Source organism: Budorcas taxicolor, chromosome 23 (assembly GCF_023091745.1).
Source record: "Budorcas taxicolor isolate Tak-1 chromosome 23, Takin1.1, whole genome shotgun sequence".
NCBI lineage: Eukaryota > Metazoa > Chordata > Mammalia > Artiodactyla > Bovidae > Budorcas > Budorcas taxicolor.
Window position 1 is genome coordinate 15,990,891 of NC_068932.1, and position 18,576 is coordinate 16,009,466.

The 18,576-nt window shown below is 40.2% G+C and overlaps 1 pseudogene; it reads left to right on the forward strand.

Moving 5' to 3' along the window:
• Nucleotides 1-441: 441 nt before the first annotated feature.
• Nucleotides 442-16,767, forward strand: LOC128068069 (cytochrome P450 2C9-like; annotated as a pseudogene).
• The last annotated feature ends 1,809 nt before the right edge of the window (nt 16,768-18,576 follow it).

Below are 18,576 nucleotides of genomic sequence, written 5' to 3' on the forward strand. Positions count from 1 at the left end.
CTTTGATGATTGATATATTGCTCAAGAATCAAAAGTTGAACAAGAAGAGTTTCAAATATGAATCCTCTGTCTAGTCGCCATTGGGATTGGAAGTTAATTGCTATTCCTTGACCTCAGTTTCCTTATTTATAAGTGGGGCAAATAAATTTGCTGAAGGTGCTGATATGAGGATTAATTGCAATCTCTGTACCAGTTACTTGGGTCTTTGCCTGGCATTGCAGTTCATTCATTAGTGGAAGCTGTAGCAATCACCATCATATTTATGTATTAAATTCAGGAACATTTTATGCTGTATGTAGCAGAATCAAAGCATAATTGTAGGATGATAATACATTTTGCATCAGGCACAATATAAAATCACATATAGACTTTTGCTATTACAAGCATCTCCATTCCCAGCTCTCAAAAATCTGTGGCCCTGTGTTCACTGTGTATTTTAGCATGAAGCCCACGGTGGTCTTGCATGGATACGAAGCCCTGCAGGAAGCACTGATTGATCTGGGAGAGGAGTTTTCTGGAAGATACATTTCCCCAGTGAATGACAAAACTAGAAAAGGACATGGTAGGTGTGCATGTGCGCGTGCTCTGCATTGGGAATAGAGGTGAAACTGAAAGTTGCTCGGTCGTGTCCAACTCTTTGTGACCCCATGGACTGCAGAGTTCATGGAATTCTTCAGGCCAGAATATCGGAGTGGGTAGCCTTTCCCTTCTCCAGGGGGTCTTCCCAACCCAGGGATCGAACCCAGGTCTTCTGCATTGCAGGTGGATACTTTACCAGCTGAGCCACAAGGGAAGCCCAAGAATACTGGAGTGGGTAACCTATCACTTCTCCAGTGGATCTTCCCAACGCAGGGATTGAACCCTGGTCTCCCGCATTGCAAGTGGATTCTTTACCAACTGAGCTATCAGGGAAGCTCCAGGCAATAGGGGTTGGGAGGATGGAAAAGAGGAATTTGAGGAGCATTCCATCAGAGTTTGATCCACCAGAAAGGCTGCCCACTGTCAGGTCACTCCTCTTTCCCTGCTAGTTTCTGTTTCTTCTCCTGGTGTAGGAATCATTTTCAGCAATGAGAAGAACTGGAAAGAGACCCAGTACTTCTCCCTCATGATCCTGTAGAATTTTGGGATGGGGAAGAGGAACATTGAGAACCGTGTTCAAGAGGAAGCGTGCTGCCTTGTGGAGGAGTTGAGAAAAACCAATGGTGGGTGATGCTGTATTCTGTAACTATGACCTTAACACACTGCTCTCTTCTCCAGTGACACCCTTGGAAACATTTCAGGAATGGCCACATCTTTCCTATGGATCATGATTGCAGCCCTTCTTTGGAAGGGAGGGGTGTGAAGAAGAGGAAGCCAAGGGAGCTTTTGTGTAGCCATGCTGATTGTCGTATGTACACCCATGGTTGTGCACACAGTGTGGGTTTAAAGGTAATTTACTTATACTTTCTCCTGAACTTTGTTTTCACCATCAGAAATCACAAAGAATAGTTTTAAATCATTTCCTGGAAAACTCAGAGAACAATATTTTTCATTGCATAAATATGGGTTGTCTATTTCAGAGCCTTTCAACAGGGAATACTTGTTAACTTGACAGGGTTGGAATGACCTTCACATACTCTTGTGGAGCATGAACAAATGTCATGTCATATATTTATATGTTCAGCCTCACAGAAATGGCTGAGAGTATGTGCAGGGCCCAAAGCTACACTTCTGACTGATAGAATTGTTCTAGCCACACTTGCTAGAAAATATCAGCATTTCTTATTGAAAGGTTGCTACTGCAAACTGTGTGTTAGGCCAGGATTCATGACCTCCAGAGGAGAACTTTGACCCGGGGTCAGACAAGGCTTGACTACTTGGAGCTTTTGAAGAGCAGAGTTTTAGAGATAGGGAAAGTATAATAGAGATAGGGAAATCTTCTGACATAGACATCAGAAAGGGACAGAAAGAGTGCCCCCTTGCAAGTTTTTAGAAAGGTGTTTTATGCGGGAGGAGAAGGAGATGACAGAGGATGAGATGGTTGGATGGCATCACTGACTCAATGGACATGAGTTTTAGTAAACTGCAGGAGTTGGTGCTGGACAGGGAGGCCTTGAGTGCTGCAGTCCATGGGGTGACAAAGGGATGGACATGATTGAGCAACTGAACTGAACTGAACTGACTTTATGACTGTTAGAAAGCTATTAATCAGATAAGAGAGACACCTCAAGGCTGAGGGAGTTTCACCAGGCCCCTCTTCCACAGTATGCATTTTTGACATAGGATGGCATGATGTGTGTCATCCCTCAGCCATAAAACAATTGACAGGAATACTAGCTTGTTAAGCCATTATCACCCCAAGGTTTGAGAAAAGAAAAAAATTAGTCTTAGGCAGAACCATTTTGAAGAAAGGCAGATTCCAAAACATAGTTTCTCTAACATAGCTTAAGAAAATCATTTCCATAAGAAAAAAGCATCAGTTAGCTTAAGGCAGAACCAGGTGTGCCAACACAGAATCAGAAGAAGCCTCTTAATTTTGTGTCAGTCAGTCAGTCAGTTCAGTCGCTCTGTCGTGTCCGACTCTGCAACCCCATGAACCGCAGCACGCCAGGCCTCCCTGTCCAACTCCCGGAGTTTACTCAGACTCACGTCCATTGGGTTGGTGATGTCATCCAACCATCTCATCTTCCACTGTCCCCTTCTATTCCTGCCTTCAATCTTTCCCAGCATCAGGATCTTTTCAAATGACTCAGTTCTTCGCATCAGGCAGCCAAAGTATTGGAGTTTCAGCTTCAGCATCAGTCCTTTCAATGAACATTCAGGACTGATTTCCTTTAGGATGGACTGGTTGGATCTGCTTGCAGTCCAAGGGACTCTCAAGAGTCTTCTCCAACACCACAGTTCAAAAGCATCAATTCTTCGGTGCTCAGCTTTCTTTATAGTCCAACTCTCACATCTATATATGACTATTGGAAAAACCATAACTTTGACTAGGTGGACTTTTGTTGGCAAAGCAATGTCTCTGCTTTTTAATATGCTGTCTAGGTTGGTCATAAGTTTTCTTCCAAGGAAAAAGCATCTTTTAATTTCATGGCTGCAATCACCATCTGCAGTGATTTTGAAGCCCATGCCCCCTCCCCCCCCACCAACAGTCTGTCACTGTTTCCACATCTATTTGCCATGAAGTGATGGGACCGGATGCCATGATCTTAGTTTTCTGGATGTTGTGTAGAGAGGGAAAAAACGTTCGCCATTTGTAGTTTATTTCTTCCTGCCGCTTGGGGTCCTCTGGTCTTCCTACTTGTTGTGAAAGTGAAAGTCACTCAGTCGTGTCCAGCTCTTGGCTATCCCATGGACTATGCAGTCCATGGCATTCTCCAGCCCAGAATACTGAAGTGGGTAGCCTTTCCCTTCTCCAGGGGATCTTCTCAACCTAGGGATTGAACCCAGGTCTCCCACATTACAGGTGGATTCTTTACCAACTGAGCCACAAGGGAAGCCCAAGAATACTGGAGTGGGTAGCCTGTCCCTTCTCCAGAGGATCTTCCCAACCCAGGAATTGAACTGGGGTCTCCTGCATTGCAAATGGATTCTTTACCAACTGAGCTATGAGGGAAGTTACCCTCTCATTTCCTGTTTTCAGTACTCACTGCATTGATTTATATGTTTTGAATAAATATTTGCTATGTCATAATTCTCCAAAAATACCATTATAAAATGTTTTATTTAACTAGATTTCAACATTACCAGTACCTGCTTACCTGTCTTCTCTAAATCCAATTTGATTCTCTTTTCAGCTTGCAAACATTGCCCCATCTTTATTGAATTTTGGTAACAAATATGTGGTAATTATTTACTTCCCACACCAGATGTAATAACCTGTAGTGTGTTTGTCACATTGAGTCTAATTTTAAGCTTATATTACGAATTCCACTATTTGAAAATTCTTTATTCTGTATTAAGTGAAACAAAAGACACCAGATCAGATTTTACCTGTGACTCACATATAGATAAAGAAATATCCGTGGCTTTTCCAAGTTACCTCTGCCAGTCTAGCTAAAATAAATGTTGTTTTAAGACTTAGAGCCCTGGGATGTCTAAAGGAGCCTGGCATAGAAGCTACAAGCTACATGTTTCTTTAATCTATGTCCTACCATTTCTTCCCAACACCTTTCAAAAATTTATAGTAAAAAACACCTGAGTTCTGCCATCTTAACAAGTTATTAAGTGAATACTACAGTACTGAGTATTGCTAACTATAATCATACTGTTATACAGCTGGTCCCTAGAACTTTTCATCTTTTCATGCAATAAGAAAAGAAAAAGAAATAATAGTTATACAGATTAGGAAGGAAGAAATAAAGCTATTTTTGTTTGACAATAATGTGATTATGTAAGTAGAAAATCTCGAAGAATTAAAAAACATCTAAGAAGCAATTTTAGCATGGTTTCAGTATTTGGTAGAGAACAGGCAATAATCAATTGCTTTCCTATTATGCTAGCAATGGACATGGACTTGGGAAAACTCTGGGAGATGGTGAGGGACAGGGAGCCCTGGCGTGCTGCAGTCCATGGGGTCACAAAGAGTTGGACATGACTGAGCAACTGAACAACAGCAATCACATTTCAGGTGTACAAAAATGGGAGTCAGGGGGCCATTGAGAATCTGGCCAAAGAACTGTCTCTGCACCATTTAGAACTTGAAGTTTCTTTTACCTGTATCAGACCCAGGGAGAGGATCAGCCCTATTCAGAGACCCAGGGAGAGGATCAGCCCTATTCAGAGCAACACCTGCCAGTTGCACTCAGTCTCAAGGTCTCCACTTTCAACTCTGCAACCATTTTGGACCCCAGTTGATCCATGCTTAATGGGAACCCTTACTTGCCAGGTCCAATTATACTTCTTAACAGACAACTTATGGAGTTTTATAGGTTTTGCCCTCATAAGCCTCCCTCATTTTGAGGTCTGATGGAAGCACCATTCAACTGCTTCTTGAATCTATGTCTCTCAGGCTGCAGTTCTAAGAAACCCCTCAGAAACATGTTTAATTTCAGTCAGGTCTTTTCTCAAATTTTGATTAACACTGTGCATACTTCATTCCATTATATCTGACAGAAGCAGAAGATATTAAGAAGAGGTGGCAAGAATACATGGAAGAACTGTACAAAAAAGATCTTCACGACCCAGATAATCATGATGGTGTGATCACTAATCTAGAGCCAGACATCTTGGAATGTGAAGTCAAGTGGGCCTTAGAAAGCATCACTACGAACAAAGCTAGTGGAGGTGATGGAATTCCAGTTGAGCTATTTCAAATCCTGAAAGATGATGCTGTGAAAGTGCTGCACTCAATATGCCAGCAAGTTTGGAAAACTCAGCAGTGGCCACAGGACTGGGAAAGGTCAGTTTTCATCCCAGTTCCAAAGAAAGGCAATGCCAAAGAATGCTCAAATTGCCACACAATTGCACTCATCTCACATGCTAGTAAAATAATGCTCAAAATTCTCCAAGCCAGGCTTCAGCAATACGTGAACTGTGAACTCCCTGATGTTCAAGCTGGTTTTAGAAAAGGTGGAGGAACCAGAGATCAAATTGCCAACATCCGCTGGATCGTGGAAAAAGCAAGAGAGTTCCAGAAAAACATTTATTTCTGCTTTATTGACTATGCCAAAGCCTTTGACTGTGTGGATCACAATCAACTGTGGAATATTCTGAAAGAGATGGAAATACCAGACCACCTAACCTGCCTCTTGAGAAATCTGTATGCAGGTCAGGAAGCAACAGTTAGAACTGGACATGGAACAACAAACTGGTTCCAAATAGGAAAAGGAGTATGTCAAGGCTGTATATTGTCACCCTGCTTATTTAACTTCTATGCAGAGTACATCATGAGAAACGCTGGACTGGAAGAAGCACAAGCTGGAATCAAGATTGCTGGGAGAAATATTAATAACCTCAGATATGCAGATGACACCACCCTTATGGAAGAAAGTGAAGAGGAGCTAAAAAGCCTCTTGATGAAAGTGAAAGAGGAGAGTGAAAAAGTTGGCTTAAAGCTCAACATTCAGAAAACGAAGATCATAGCATCCGGTCCCATCACTTCATGGCAAATAGATGGGAAACAGTGGAAAAAGTGTCAGACTTTATTTTTCTTGGCTCCAAAATCACTGCAGATGGTGATTGCAGCCATGAAATTAAAAGACGCTTACTCCTTGGAAGAAAAGTTATGACCAACCTAGATAGTATATTCAAAAGCAGAGATATTCCTTTGCTGACTAAGGTCCGCCTAGTCAAGGCTATGGTTTTTCTTGTGGTCATGTATGGACGTGAGAGTTGGACTGTGAAGAAGGCTGAGTGCCGAAGAATTGATGCTTTTGAACTGTGGTGTTGGAGAAGACTCTTGAGGGTCCCTTGGACTGCAAGGAGATCCAACTAGTCCATTCTGAAGATCAGTCCTGGGATTTCTTTGGAAGGAAGGATGCTAAAGCTGAAGCTCCAGTACTTTGGACACCTCATGTGAAGAGTTGACTCATTGGAAAGGACTCTGATGCTGGGAGGGGTTGGGGGCAGGAGGAGAAGGGGACGATCCAGGATGAGATGGCTGGATGGCATCACGGACTCGATGGACGTGAGTCTGAGGGAACTCCGGGAGATGGTGATGGATAGGGAGGCCTGGCGTGCTGTGATTCATGGGGTCACAAAGAGTCGGACACAACTGAGCGACTGAACTGAACTGAACTGAAAGACAGACTTCAAAAGGCAACAGAAAGGTTGTGTCTCATGGCAACTGGGAGGTTTAAGCCATAATTTCTCAAGCCTTCCAGCTAAATTCTTGAGATTGGCTCTTCCCTCAGTTACTTGAGCAAGTTTTACCTGTTTGGTGATGGAGAGGGGGAGAATCCCTAATTTTGGTTTATTTCCTTGAGAATCTGTGACCTTTTTCTCCTTGGAGTCCAGGGACATCTATTTTTTGTGAAGCCTGTTACTTTGTGAACCATTAGTTGGGTGCATATTCAGAGTAATATTTTAGGGGTTTTGTTTTGTTTTTCTGAAATTATTCTTGAGGCAGCTGTGGTATATATGAGAGAGCATCACAGTGGGCATCAGAAGATCTCAGTTTGAATCCTAGTCTTATTAATTATGAGCTATATGACATTGGACATTTCTGTTCACCCAGAATCTTCCTTTCTCTCATTTGAAAGATACAAAATTACAATCTCTACCTTCCAATGTTTATTTTGGTTGGCTAGACATGGGATTTCAAGGTAAAAGTCATATACATTTAATTATATACTTATATCTTTGGTCATTCAAGATGTTTGAATTAGGTTAGTGTTAACCAAGAATTCCAAGAATGTAGATCTGGTTGAAATCAAGAGGTATTTGTCTGGGGTTTGTTAGGACTGTTGCTAGGAGACAGAGATCCAAGAAGCACTTAAATTGTGTTGCTTCAGACTACAAAATGGGGAAATTTATAAAGGCAAAAAACCACAGGGATAGATAAATGTTTTGATAGGAATTAGAACTGTAGATGACAAGATGCAAGAATGCTTGTAAGCAAGAATTGGATGGGTTCAAAACAGTTATATTGTTGTGAAGGGGGTGGAAAACTTTGAAAATACAAAATTGCAGCAAGCACCTGCTAGCAGATATTGTTTTGAAATGGTTGATGGAGTCCTTGGTTTGCCACAGTTGGGAATTCAAGTTCTCAGTAATGCAAGAACATGTCCGAACACACCCGTGATGACTGTGCGGCTTCATTTTGGAGGCCTTGTTATAGCCACGTGTTCCGGGAAACAAACTCACTCAGAAGGACAATGCAGATAGTGGAGTGCAGTTGATTACACCAGCGGGCCCAAGGCAGAGTCTCCTCTTAGCCAAGGACCCCGACCAGCATTTGTGAAAATCTTTTATACCCATGTGTACGCACCTGAACCCACCACCCCAATTTCCTTGAAATTTACATAAAACAAAGGAAGGGAAAATACAATCACAATAACCCCATCATTCATGTGTTAGGTGTTCAAACAGTTAATAATCAATAAGCCTGCAGTTACATCATGATAGATAGGGGAAGAATTTATGACCTGTCCGGAGGCAGGGGTGATTAGAGTATGTTTTCTCTTAGGCGATGAGTAACCTGGATGTGATCTTCAAAATTCCCCTGTCCAGAGGGGGCCTTATCCTTCTATTGCAGTTTCCATAGGCACTAAGCACAGAGTTCAGAGTCCATTGGAGAGGTGGCAGAGCATTATCAGCATGAACAGGCCTAAGATGGAGTGCAGCTCTGTCTGTTTCCTCCTTGAGCCTGAACCATAGTTACTGTGTTTTGATTTTTAAATGATCTTAAATATATCACCATTAAGTATTTTATACATAGGCAAAAGTAATATGAGTATAGTACATTGAAATATTTTAAAATCTTTCATTTTCAAGGACAGAGTATCCTAGTGTTGGGTATAGTATTACAAGATAAGCATTCAAAAGCCAAAAAGGCATATTGGTTGTCCTCAGAGTCAAATATTCCCAACTGGTCACTGATTTGAATTCAGAGTTATGAGCCCTTTTTAGCATAAAATTATTTCTTCCCATAGTTCTCAATCCCAGCTGCACAGTGGGACTTCTCCCACCCACTAGACCCAATCCCAGCACAGGTAAACCAGCCTAACTGCAATTTCCAGACTGATCATTGGACAGAGAGAAAACAAAGCTAAAGCACAGTTTATTTCTATCATTGGAGCAGTCTGCTCAGAATAGAGAGCAAAGTGAATATAAGTGCATGGTCTGCTTATATCAGACAGGCACAGGTTGAATTAGCAGGGACTGTTATAAAAGCTTTAGGTTTCAGGCTCACAGTCATCTGAGTGAGAAGAGAAGGCGCCAGTGGATCTGGCTGTGGTCCTGGTGCTCTGCCTCTCCTGCCTGCTTCTCCTCTCACTCTGGAGACAGAGCTCTGGGAAAGGGAAGCTCCTGCCGGGCCTCACTCCTCTCCTGATTCTTGGAAACATCCTACAATTAGATGTTAAAAACATCAGCAAATCCTTAAACAGTGTAAGTAGGTTTCTGCTTCTCCAGTGTCTTGCACACAGTAAATTAAGCCTGATTATACAACTAATGGGGGCTCCCTGGTGGCTCCGTGATAAAGAATCTGCCTGCCAAGTAGGAGATCCAGGTTTGATCCTGGGTTGGGAAGATCCCCTGGAGAAAGAAACAACAACCCATTCCAATATTCTTGCTGGGAAATCCTACATTTCACTAGAGGCACACTGTCAAAATAGGTCAGTGTGAAGCAAATTACTTCCTGTGAATTTGATACTTTTCTTGCCTTTCAGCTATGTCATTATTGTAAGTAGAGGAAAACAATAATATGTTTTGTGTGTGTTTAGCTCTTTGTATGGTAGAATCAAAGTAATAAAGTATTAAAAGTTGAGAATGTTGCTCCCTTCTTTGTTACACAGGCATTTGCTGTGCTTTGGGGCTGGAGATAAAAAGTGAAATGTTTTGTGATTTGAGATTTTCTTCCAGAAGTCATATTCTATATAAGCCAGGTGTTTTGTTCAGATGATCAGGAAAACAGAACTTTTCTGAAAAAGGCCATTGTGCCTGATATAAGGAGTTGACTTGGGATCAGGACGAGCATGAGTGACTGAAGGAAAGAAGTCAGCAGTCAGGATTTTGCAGCCAGATGCCATCTATACCCTGTGAATGCTGCAAGATGAAAGCTGTGTTCTTCCATGAGATGCTATATGGCCAGGCACTGCCTCTATGATGCAGTCTCTCTGTGTTAGTAATACCAGTGGATCTCAAACTGGGCTGGAAATTATCTGAATTTATTTTTTAAAATTACAGATTTCTAGTATTCATCACAGGGCTACAGAATCAGAATTCTAATGACTGCTGTCATTAGCTGATTCTGAAGCAGTCAGTTGGGTTTTGGTCCAAAGGTGGGCCTTAATTATTGCTATGTTTCTCATCAAGGATCAGAATGTGAATAAGAAGAGTTTCAGATTTGAATCCTGTGTATATAGTAGCCCTGGGACACTGGACATGAAATAAAATTCCCTGACCTCAGTTTCCTTGTTTATAAGCGGGGCAAATAAACCTGTTGAAAGTGCTGATATGAGGATTAATCATAATCTGTGTACCAGTTACTTGAGCTGTGGCCCAGCATCTCCATCCATCAGTGGGAAGTATAACAATCTCTATCATACGTATCTATTAAATTCAGAAATATTTTAGGCTATATGGCAGAATAAAAACATAATAGTCGGATAATAATACATTCTACATCGGGCACAATGTATTATCAAATATTGAGTTCTTCGCTATTACATGCATTTCCATTCCCAGCTCTCACAGGTCTACAGCCCTGTGTTCACTGTGTACTTTGGCATGAAGCCCATGGTGGTCTTACATGGATATGAAGCAGTGAAAGAGGCTCTGATTGATGTGGGAAAGGAATTTTCTGGAAGAGGCAGTTTCCGAGTGCTTAAAGAACTACTAAGGTTGATGGTAGGTGTGTATTTGCACATGGTCAGCATTGGTAATGGGTAGGGGTGGTCCATCTGTGAGCCTCCCAAGTGTCGGCTCACTCCTCCTTCCCTAGAACTTCCCTCCTAGTTTCTGCTTCCCCTCCTGGTAGGAATCGTTTTCAGCACTGGAAGGAGATAGAAGGAGACCCAGCGCCTCACCCTCACAACCCTGCAGAATTTTGGGATGGGGAAGAGGAGCCCTGAGGACCATGTTCAAAAGGAAGCCCACTGCCTGGTGGAGGAGTTGAGAAGACCCAACGGTGGGTGATTCTGTGCTCTGTAACTCTGACCTTAGCAGTCTTCTCTCTCTCTCCGGTGATGTCCTTGGCAACATTTCGGGGCAGCCACATCTTTCCTATGGGTGGTGGTTGTCAGTCTTCAGATGAAGGGGCGGGGAGGGTGTGAAGCACAGACAGCCGGGGGGCTTATGTGTGTCTGTGATTGTCATGTGTGTCATAGGATTGTCCCATGATGGTACACACAGTGTGGGTATAAATGTGCTTTAATAATGCTCTATCCTGAGGTTTGTGTTCAGTTCAGAAACCACAAAGGATAATTTTGAGTCATTTCCTAAAAGAGTTAGAGAACAATATCTTTTCTATAGCAAGTGGACATGATGGGAATGATCCTTATGGGTCATGAAACAGTGATATTTGTTATCACTTAATTGGACAGTTTTTATATATACAGCCTCAAAGACATGTCTGAGAGTCACTTCAGGGCCCAGGCCTATCATTCTGGCAAATAGTAATGACATCTAGGGGTTTATTTTTTGGGGCTCCAAAATCACTGCAGATGGTGACTGCAGCCATGAAATTAAAAGACGCTTACTCCTTGGAAGAAAAGTCATGACCAACCTAGATAGCATATTTAAAAACAGAGATATTACTTTGCCGACTAAGGTCCATCTAGTCAAGGCTATGGTTTTTCTTGTGGTCATGTATGGATGTGAGAGTTGGACTGTGAAGAAGGCTGAGCACCGAAGAATTGATGTTTTTGAGCTGTGGTGTTGGAGAAGACTCTTGAGAGTCCCTTGGACTGCAAGGAGATCCAACCAGTCCATTCTGAAGGAGATCAGCCCTGGGATTTCTTTGGAAGGAATGATGCTAAAGCTGAAACTCCAGTACTTTGGCCACCTCATGTGAAGAGTTGACTCATTGGAAAGGACTCTGATGCTGGGAGGGATTGGGGGCAGGAGGAGAAGGGGACGACAGAGGATGGGATGGCTGGGTGGCATCACTGACTCGATGGACGTGTCTGAGTGAACTCCGGGAGCTGGTGATGGACAGGGAGGCCTGGCGTGCTGCGATTCATGGGGTTGCAAAGAGTCGGACATGACTGAGTGACTGAATTAACTAACTAACTAGGGGTTTTAATCATTTACGTATATCTTATTGCAGTTCTCAATTATGACTTCTCTGTAAATGCAGCACTTTAAAAAATAACTTTACTGTATGTTTGCCTTTGGCAGTGAGCTTTTTCCATTGTAATTTTCCTGTTTCTAGTTGTGGCCTTTCCCTTTTCCTTAGAAAAATCTCTACTATTTCTTGTAAAGTTGGTTTGGTGGTGCTGAAATTGTATAGCCTTTGCTTATCTGTGAAATTTTTGAGTCTTTATAAATCTGGTAGAGTATTTTTGGATGTGGGTTCTTTCTTTTCATTACATTAAAAAAATTTGAGTATATCATGCCACTTTCTTCTAGCCTGAAGAATTTCTGTTGAAAAGTCAGCTGATAGTGTAATGAGATTGGTGTAAGGTACAAGTACTAATACCAATCTTTGGAGAAGACAGAATTGATGATATTATGAAGAGATTATGGGATTTGTCTCAGTAATCACAAATTTGATACAAGAGTTAGTACTTCAAGTCCACTTTTTTTTTTAACCAAAGGACGTGCTGAGAGAAGACTTTTCTTTTGTAACATTGGACTCTAAGGTAGTCATTAATCAAACTGGTTTCTCCTCTTATTTCTAAGTATATGAGAAACAATGTACTAGAAATCAAAATGGAATGGCCCATCTCACACATCCACTATATTTGGAAATAACCATTATATTGTCATACAGCTATTCCCAAGTATATACTGGGGATGACCATTCCCTTCTGCATGACCCTTCCAGTGTAGAAACATAAATATTGGGCTTTGTTGTTCAATTGCTAAGACATTCCTGACTCTGCAATCCCATGGACTATAGCATGCCAAGCTCCTGTGTCTTCCACTCTCTTCCAATTTTCTTGAATTCGTGTCCATTAAGTTGGTGTTGCTATCTAACCATCTCATCCTCTGCCACCCATTCTCTTTTGCCTTCAGTCTTTTCCATCATCAGGGTCCTTTCCAATGAGAATATTGGGAGGCTGATTCTGTTACATGTTTTTATGAATTAGATGAGTGATTAGTTTTATCCAAGGCTGGAGCTACTGAACTAACTGGAGAGAATGGTCTAAGACAGGAGTTGGTAAACTTTTTCTGTATTATTCCAGAGTGTAAGTATTTCAGAATTTGAAGCCTTGAAGTGTCTGATGCTTTTTGTATGCTTTCGTACACTTCTGCTATTATAGCTTGGAAGCAGTCAAGGACATATTAAACAAACAAAAAGGGCTATATTACAAGTCTTTATGGAAGCAGAAACTTAGATTGCATAGAATTCCCATGTGTCACAAAATATTATTCTTCCTTGATTACTTTCCATTTAAAATGCTTAGTCATTGTCTGTACAAAGGCTATATTTGTATATGGGTTGATGTTTGTTAGTATGTAAGACTGTCTAAAAGAATGTTTTGCAATGCTGTGAGATTGATTTGTCCAAATTTTTTTCTTTTTAGTTTATATAAAGAACATTTTCCAGCACAGAGACTGAAAGATTTACCCTTATCTATTTCTAAAACTTCAAAATTTAGTGCTTACATTTAGACAATGATCCATGCAGGTAATTTTTACTTAAGATGCTGAGTAATGTTTATGCTCCCTTGTTTCTCTATGAAATATGTAATTATTTGAGCAACATTTGTTGAAAATACTGGATTTTGTATCTTTTGTTGGTATCTTAAAGAAAAATTTTATGTATTTCTTATATAAATATATACAAGATAATAATAAAGGGTTGTAGACATTTCATATGATAACATTAGGGGATAGAAGATTTCCCCAAGTTTGCATTAATTATTTTTTAAACATAAAACATTAAAAACATGTTCATATGTATGTTATATGTGAATTTGTATATTTACTTGCTTTTGCAGTGTTGAGAAATAATCAATAAACAATCTGTAAGAGGAACAGAAAAGAGTTTTATTTGAGCCAAACTGAGGACTATAGCCCAGAAGACAACCTCTCAGATAACTCTGAGGAACTGCTCTGGTTAGGTATGGTTTATCCACACAGTTGTATACCTTGTCAGAACAAAGAACATCAGGAAGCCAGAGATACATTCTTATAAGGTTTCAAAAAAACATTATCAACATACGCACAGCGAGTTGGTATGGCCTTGGCACCTAAGAGAGGAGTCTTCTTGTTGCAAGAGTTTCAACATTGGCATCCCAGAAAGGAGGCATTTAATCTTTATTTTTAAGATGGACATTCTTTATTTCTGTTCGATTCACATTTTCTTTAATAATTAATTAGTGTGTATGTTTAATAGGCCACAGACAGTTTTATTTAACATAAAATTCAAGTTAAATCATGTGTAAGCTAAAATGACTTCCCCATACCTTAATGTGTAAAAATTTTCCACAAATATTCATTTATCAGTTTACCCATCTACTCATTCACACTTCCCTACTTCAGTATGTATAGTTCAAAACAGTGATGTTTGTATACAGAGGAATAATAGCAATTATAGTTAAGAGTTATCATTGATAGAATAGTATTATCTAATGGACAGCCTATATTGAAAATTTCCCAGTTTTCACGGAATAAACTTTATACTTTTTTTTTTTGGTAAATCAATGTCCAGCTCAGAAACAAACCTATAGTTTGGTTATATTTTCCCTGTTCTCCATTTCTCTCCTGTTATCAGTTCTCTTTGTACTATTTGTTTTCTTTTAGTACCTTTAACTTTGTAGAGTTCAGTTTAGTAATCACATAAGATATTCCTCAGGCTGGTTTTATGTGATTGTTTTCTGGACATAGATTCCAATTACAACTTTAAGTATATGGGTGCTTTGTGTTTCCCACCGAAATTCATTGGGGAGGTGCAGGCACATATGTGAGTTATCCCATTATTGGTTATGCAGTGTTGTTCACATGATGAAGTAGTATCTGCCAGATTACTCCATGACACAGGTCCTTTTTTGCACATTTAATAAAAAATTGCATGGTACTGTACGGTTTTAAATCATGCTTCACAGTTTAACCAATAGTTATAGCATTAATAGATAAAACTTGCTTAAAGTAATGATCCTATGTTGAATTGCTGTGACATGATTATTCTAATTTTACCATCATTCCTGTGTTTCAAATCTGGGATTAATCTGTAATAAAGTCTGACATTGTATTTTTAAATAAAGACAAACAATCTGCTTGGCAATGGTAAACAATAATAATTGTTATTGTATTTACTTTATTATCATTGAATAGGTTATTTTATATTAGATCAAATGCCTATTTACAAAAGCCATACAAATAGATAATTTGAGACATTTCAAACATAGTAGAGACATAATCCACATGTGAAATGAGTGAAAATTGAAATGATAAAAAAAATAAGCTAGTGGGGTCAGACACCAGTGTCCAAATGTAATAAGCAGATTGGATTCATAAGTTCTCAGACCCATGTACTGAGTATTTCAGATGCCTTTGAAGTCCACTTTAGCAGCATCGCTGCCATTAGTCTTAAACTTATCCTGGTTTATTACTTGTTCTGTCTGATTGAAAATGCCACTGCCCTTCTTTCAACCCAAGATTAGTTATCTATTGATTCTAAGATTGGACTAAATGATTTTCAGCAGTTCTTCTAGCTCTGTGACTTCTTCATAGGTTAGTTTATCTTCATCTGTTCTTTCCAGGGCACAGATACATTAATATCACTGACCTCTGTGCTGCATGATGGCAAAGAATTCCCCAACCCAGAGGTATTTGACCCTGGCCACTTCCTGGATGGGAATGGCAACTTCAGGAAGAGCAACTATTTCATGGCTTTCTCAGCAGGTAACACAAATTCATTTTCTTCATTACTTTAGGGATTCTTTGGTGGCTCAGAGGATAAAGTGTCTACCTGCAATTTGGGAGACCCGGCTTTGATCCCTGGGTCAGGAAGATCCCCTGGAGAAGAAAATGGCAACCCACTCCAGTACTCTTGCCTAGAAAATTCCGTGGATTGAGGACCCTGGTGGGCTATAGTCCATGGGGTCACCAAGAGTCGGACACGAATGAGCAACTTTACTTCACTTCACTTCAGGTGCCTTTGGGCATCCTTTGGAACTTCCATAGTACCCACTCTGGGCCTGGTCAAAATGCTTTTTGTCCATGTTGAGGTACAGCAATCCCAGTGCCCCTACACCTTCCCTTCCCATGATACATCCTCATCATTGGGCTAGATTACTGGAGCTTTGGAGCAGTGACCCAGTTCTTTCAAATTCAGAAATAAAGTTTAAACTACATTCTGAAAATATTAGAGAAGTGCATCTTAGAATAAAGAAACTCTGTGTTATAAAACTTTAAATCTTACAAGGTTAACGTAGATTCAGTATACTTACAGCAGAGAAGAGAGGCTTTGAAGAATGAAAAAAAAGATATTGGACCATCACACTAGGAACAAAAATACAACCAATGTATGAATATTTCTAGAAAAAGTTGATGGAAACTTGAAAATGTCAAATTGGAGTTACAATATACTTAATGAGGTATGTGATATAGTGCTGATACTCAGTAAATATCTGCTGAAAGAAGGATACCTGTAAGATTAGGTGTTAGATGGATAGCATGCATATCTACCCTTTGTCCACCTATCTCTCTAGCGATCACCCTTCTATCCATCCATTCGAACATTCATCAAAAAGTTATTGCATGGTCTCTTTCTGACAGCCAGAAACAGGGTGTTCAAGGAATATGTACTCTCTATGTTTCTTATTTTCAGGAAAACGGATTTGTGTGGGAGAAGGGCTGGCCTGCATGGAGCTGTTTTTATTCCTGACCACAATTTTGCAAAAATTTACCTTGAAATCTGTGGTTGACCCAAAGGACATTGACGCCACACCAGCTGTTACTGGGATAGCTACTATGCCACCTCCTTATCAGCTTTGCTTCATTCCTGTGTGAAGAAGGTTAGATCATCCAGCTTCCTCAGTGATGTTGTCTTCAACTTCCTCTCCTCCGGGGCATCATTCACCAGTGTCCTGTTAATATTTCCCAAGAATACATTCTCTGATCTCTTCTCATTTGCTGCACAGTTTCACCACAGAAACATACCTGCTATTCTTCATATCCTGTAACATCTGTATTGGTCATCACATATCCTAATGTGTCTCTAATATTAACTAGTACTATGTACATAGTATCATGTAGTCAGTGCAAAGTAGAGCAAGATGATTAGTGTATGCCAATGAGACCTATTTCTCCAGTGTATATTTCTAATAAAGAATTTGATGAGCCACTCCTCAGGTTTTCCTTCTTTTGTGCATATTGCAAGTAAGAAAGGAAAAAAAGGCAAAGATGTCATGCTGCTCCTTATAATGATATGCACAGAGAAGGACAGAAGGAATGAGACCAGAAAATCTCCCTTGGATGCATGTTGTCTACAGTTATTTGAGGTTTGGTTTTAAAAGTGAGAGATATTGTTTTCAAGAGCAGCTTCATATGTAGGGAATATTAAGATCAACGATAGTGAGAATTCAGTTTAAAATAAGACATAGTGAACCACAATTGACAATCAAAACAGAAATCATTGAGATTGTGTACAAGAAAGTACCTTAACCAGTCTCCTTCCAAAAAGAGAAAGGACACAAATATCACAAGTTGTTATTTAAAGAAGGGCCATCTCTTTGATGTCATGGATATTGAAAGCATAATAAAGGAAGTATTATGTCCACAGACTTGATAAATTAATTGAAAATGGTCAATTCTTTAAGTATGCAATCTGCTGAAACTCACCCAAGAGGGTATATCATTAGTAACCTGCCGTAATAGGAAACTTGGAACTTTCCTTCCCTCAATGGCCACATTGATTCAGAGCAGCACATGGATCAATTCTCTTTGTAAAAAAATCCAGAACCTAGTTGAAAGATTTCTCTACCTTAGTAGATGTGAATCTAGTTACACCAAAGCCAGAAAGAACAGCAGAAATACACTCTCATCATAACTATCACCTCTTCAGTTCAGTTCAGTTGCTTAGTGGTGTCCAACTCTTTGCAACCCCATGAACCACAGCATGCCAGGCCTCCCTGTCCATCACCAACTCCCAGAGTTTACCCAAACTCATGTCCATTGAGTCGGTGATGTCATCCAACCATCTCATCCTCTATCATCCCCTTCTCCTCTTGCCCTCAATCTTTCCCAGCATCAGGGTCTTTCTTATGTACCTCTGCAAAGTGCCATATAATTGAGCATGAACCCCCACCCCCATCCCCAGCTCCCAGATTCTCTCTGAGGAGCAAGGGAGTTGGCATTCACATCTAGCCTTCCATTCACAATTTTGGGAGCAGTTTCATGAGGAACTAGCTTCTGTGTTAGAACACTGACAGGACTCAGCATACTCTTGATAATGGGCAATGAACAGAACAGAAGAAGTAGGCTGGACTAGCCAGCAAATTTTAGAGACCTTCACAATCTTTGAGTGAACTGATTGGTAAGTTTCTCCTGCATAAGACTAGTCAATGAAGACAATGAGTGTGACTGTTTGTCTAAAGTCAGAAAGCAATGCAGAGTCAAGGAAAATGAAATAACAGGAATTACATGATTTAAGTGAAAAATAATTCAAAGCAATAGTCATAAATATCATTACTGGGTTCATGAGAACAATAAAGAAATGAAGCAGAAATTTCAAGAAAAAAATAGACAATGTAAAGGCATCAAACAGGACATCATTAGAGGGTTCAGAACAGACTAGATCAGGCAGAAGAAATGGTCAGT